Genomic DNA, 5,000 nt, shown 5'->3' on the forward strand with positions numbered 1-5,000 from the left:
CAGCTGAGATCTTGATGAACAGCAGAGGTCTTGATGAACAGCTGAGGTCCTGATGAACAGCTGAGGTCCTGTTGAACAGCTGAGTTCTCGATGAACAGCTGAAGTCTTGATGAACAGCTGAGATCTCGATGAACAGCAGAGATCTTGATGAACAGCTGAGGTCTTGATGAACAGCTGAGGTCTTGATGAACAGCTGAGGTCTTGATGAACAGCAGAGATCTTGATGAACAGCTGAGGTCCTGATGAACAGCTGAGATCTTGATGAACAGTTGAGGTCCTGATGAACAGCTGAGTTCTCGATGAACAGCTGAGGTCTTGACGAACAGCTGAGTTCTCGATGAACAGCTGAGGTCTTGATGAACAGCTGAGATCTTGATGAACAGCTGAGGTCTTGATGAACCGCTATAATCTGTGCTAGATTATAAATCAGCAGCGTGGCAGTTCCCCAATGTTCCCAATGTTTGGTGTATCTAACTGGCCATAATAGTAGCAAAGGACATTCGCTAGCTAATATGTTTGTTCTCTGATTAAATGCAAGTGTCCAGGTCAGACGTTTATACAGATGACTTCAGTCGTATGAAAATTATTCCGTAGCAAAATATACTTACCTTAACTAGCTAGCTACAGCTGCTAGCCTTCTACTAGCTAGCTGAAACTCTTGAGCCCCGGTTTTAGAACTTGAAAAGAACTGAAAAGATGTTAGCGTTGTCAGAAATGCTCGAAAATGTAGCACTTTGTTGGTTCTTTAATGGGCTGAAATGTGGTAAATTGTGAATTAAATTTTTTTTTTTTAAACTGTTGCACCTACAAATGTATTCAGTCCAAATGGATCTAATGGTCACCTAATGGATTCTGTAGCCTTGTTTTAATCTGACGTCTAGGATTTGAGTTAGGTTTGGGGAAAACATTGATTGACGACCCCAATGCTAACAACCTTGTAAAAAAAAATCCGGTATAGTTGTTCTCGGTAATGGCCGGACAGAGCATGGCGAGAGGCTGGGAATGTGTTGTGTACCTCCAATCAAGTTGATTGGCAGTTTTCATCGACACTGGCAAACATACTATAGTCTTGTAAACTAGTGCGACTATAATGGATGCACAAGTGAAGCAGAAGCTTCAAATAGGGCCTGGTTTCACACAGACTGACACACACACTGAGACTCACAGGCTTAGAGACACACAGTCATTAAAATGAGAAAACTGTCAAGTCTCCTCTTGTAAACTGTGCTGCCTTCCTCAATCACTCACTTCTCTGTCTCTCTGTATCTCTCTCTCTCTTTGCCTTCCTCTCTCTCTCTATCTCTCACTCTCTCTCTCTTTGTCCCTGTGTTGTGAGGATTGACACCGGAGACAGGAAGCAGGTACAGAGAGAACATTGAATGAATAACGGACATAAAACAGGACAGGAACAGCGTCTGGACAGGGGTCAAAGTGGGACAGGTGTGTGTAATGAAGGGGACAGGTGCACATAACGAAGGGGACAGGTGTGTGTAATGAAGGGGACAGGTGTGTGTAATGAAGGGGACAGGTGCACGTAACAAAGGGGACAGGTGTGTGTAATGAAGGGGGCAGGTATGTGTAATGAAGGGGACAGGTGTGTGTAATGAAGGGGACAGGTGTATGTAATGAAGGGGACAGGTGCACGTAACGAAGGGGACAGGTGGCAAGTTTTAAGTTCCTCGGCATACACATCACAGACAAACTGAATTGGTCCACTCACACAGACAGCATCGTGAGGAAGGCGCAGCAGCGCCTCTTCAACCTCAGGAGGCTGAAGAAATTCGGCTTGTCACCAAAAGCACTCACAAACTTCTACAGATGCACAATCGAGAGCATCCTGGCGGGCTGTATCACCGCCTGGTATGGCAACTGCACCGCCCTCAACCGTAAGGCTCTCCAGAGGGTAGTGAGGTCTGCACAACGCATCACCGGGGGCAAACTACCTGCCCTCCAGGACACCTACACCACCCGATGCTACAGGAAGGCCATAAAGATCATCAAGGACATCAACCACCCGAGCCACTGCCTGTTCACCCCGCTGTCATCCAGAAGGCGAGGTCAGTACAGGTGCATCAAAGCTGGGACCGAGAGACTGAAAAACAGCTTCTATCTCAAGGCCATCAGACTGTTAAACAGCCACCACTAACATTGAGTGGCTACTGCCAACACACTGTCAATGACACTGACTCTACTCCAGCCACTTTAATCATGGGAATTGATGGGAAATGATGTAAATATATCACTAGCCACTTTAAACAATGCTACCTTATATAATGTTACTTACCCTACATTGTTCATCTCATATGCATACGTTGATACTGTACGCTATATCATCGACTGCATCCTTATGTAATACATGTATCACTAGCCACTTTAACTATGCCACTTGGTTTACATACTTATCTCATATGTATATACTGTACTCGATATCATCTACTGTATCTTGCCTATGCTGCTCTGTACCATCACTCATTCATATATCCTTATGTACATATTCTTTATCCCCTTACACTGTGTATAAGACAGTAGTTTTGGAATTGTTAGTTAGATTACTTGCTCGTTATTACTGCATTGTTGGAACTAGAAGCACAAGCATTTCGCTACACTCGCATTAACATCTGCTAACCATGTGTATGTGACAAATAAAATTTGATTTGATTTGATTTGAGGTGTGTGTAATGAAGGGGACAGGTGCACATAACGAAGGGGACAGGTGTTTGTAATGAAGGGGGCAGGTGTGTGTAATGAAGGGGACAGGTGACACGTAACGAAGGGGACAGGTGTGTGTAATGAAGGGGACAGGTTATTCTTCAAGCTCTGTCAAGTTGGTTGTTGATCGTTGCTAGACAGCCATTTTCAAGTCTCGCCATAGATTTTCTAATTGATTTAAGTCAAAACTACACTCAGGAAAATTCACTGTCTTCTTGTCAAGCAACTCCAGTGTATATTTGGCCTTGTGTTTTAAGTTATTGTCCTGCTGAAAGGTGAATTCATCTCCCAGTGTATTGTGGAAAGCAGACTGAACCAGGTTTTCCTCTAGGATTTGACCTGTGCTTATCTCCACTACGTTTCTATTTATCCTACAAAACTTCCCAGTCCTTAACGATTACAAGCAGACCCATAACACGATGCAGCCACCACCATGGTTGAAAATATGAAGAGTGGTACTCAGTGATGTACTGTGGTACTTCGTATTCAGGGCAAAGTTAATTTCTTTGCCACAATTTCAATTTCGCTTTAATGCCTTTAATACCTTGTTAATGCATGTTTTGGAATATTATTATTAGGTAGCTTCCTTCATTTCACTCTGTCATTTAGGTTAGTATTGTAGAGAAACTACAATGGCGATCCATCCTCAGTTTTCTTCTATCACAGCCATTAAACTCTGTAACTGTTTTATAGTCCCCATTGTCCTCTCTCCGACAACAGAGTTAGAAAGGACACATGTGTCTTTGTAGTGACTGGGAGTATTAATACAACATCCAAAGTGTAATTAATAACTTCACCGTGTTCAAAGGGATATTTAATGTCTACTTTAAAAATGTTTTACCCATCTACCAATAGGAGCCCTTCTTTGTGAGACATTTGAAAACCTCCCTGGTTCTTTATGATTGAATCTGTGTTTGCAATTCACTGCTCGACTGTGGGGCTTTATAGATACTGTACAGAGATGAGGTAGTCATTCAAACATCATGTTAAACACTATTACTGCACACAGAGTGAATGCATGCAACTTATTATGGGACCTGTTAAGCAAATATTTACTCCTGAACTTATTTAGGCCATGTCAAAGGGGCTGAATAATTATTGACTTAAGACATTTCAGCATTTCATTTTTTTTATACATTTGTAAAAATGTCTAAAAACATAATTCCACTTTGACATTATGGGGGTATTGTGTGTAGATCAGTGACACAACATTCAGGGGTGTGGAGACTTTCTGAAGGAAACACAAACCCAAACACACATTATGAACGAGATGCATCACTGGTCAGGAACTCAGTCGGGTTCTCAACTTATCATTGAGAGTTAGAACAGTGGAATACGCAATGTCGCAATGTGCAATGTCGCAATGTCGCAATGTGCAATGTCGCAATGTCGCAATGTTGAAATGTCGTAATGTCGCAATGTTGAAATGTTGAAATGTCGCAGTGTCGCAATGTCGAAATGTCGCAGTGTCGCAATGTCGAAATGTCGCAATGTTGAAATGTCGCAATGTTGAAATGTCGCAATGTCGAAATGCTGCAATGTTGAAATGTCGCAATGTCTAAATGTCGCAATGTCTAAATGTCGCAATGTCGAAATGTCGAAATTCGTTTGTGCATCAGCAGTTTTTCTCTTGTCTTGTCAGCCCAGGGGCCCTGACCTCCAGGAGGGGCCACATTGATAGTGTTATTCATTCTCACTCAGATATCAAACTAACATGACATGAGTCATGGCAAAATGTGGAGAATTGTAGGAAATGTGCTTTAAAAAAGCAAAAAATGTCTCTCTGCCCCATGGCAAAACGAGTAGAATTGCAGGAATTGTGTTACTAAAATGCAAGATTTTTTCTCCGCCCCGTGGCAAAACGTGTAGAAGAGAGGCTGCCTGGATCTTTAATTGAAAGACCCTTTGCTCCCTTCGGTCTCAACGTAGACTTTGATCTGAAGCCGTTCTTGTGATTTTTGTGACTTTGGCTGATGTAGTCTAAATGAATTTATGATCGTATGCTATCCATTTGTTCTTTGTATATTGTTCTTTGTCATTTGAATTTTTGAGAATTAACCAATGATATTAGGCCATACTTGGCCATGATTACAGACACCTGCGTGTGTCTTTTGAAACTATATAAACGAGTCACCCTGTTTGTGATTATGCCCAGATGAAGACAGCTTGCCTGTCGAAACGTTGGACATTACATTTTTGCATCTGAACTCTTAGTGTGGCTCTCCTTTATTTTCTAGTATTCTACTCCTCTAGCCAGGACCTCACCTAAACAGGTGTGTGTTTCTTTATTT

At 42.2% G+C, this 5,000-nt stretch overlaps 1 protein-coding gene across 2 annotated transcripts in view; it reads right to left on the bottom strand.

Moving 5' to 3' along the window:
* Positions 1-5,000, bottom strand: part of dclk1a (doublecortin-like kinase 1a) — a 221,143-nt gene that overhangs the window by 32,696 nt on the left and 183,447 nt on the right. The window lies entirely within an intron of this gene.

This window comes from Oncorhynchus tshawytscha, linkage group LG33 (genome assembly GCF_018296145.1).
Source record: "Oncorhynchus tshawytscha isolate Ot180627B linkage group LG33, Otsh_v2.0, whole genome shotgun sequence".
Classification (NCBI taxonomy): domain Eukaryota; kingdom Metazoa; phylum Chordata; class Actinopteri; order Salmoniformes; family Salmonidae; genus Oncorhynchus; species Oncorhynchus tshawytscha.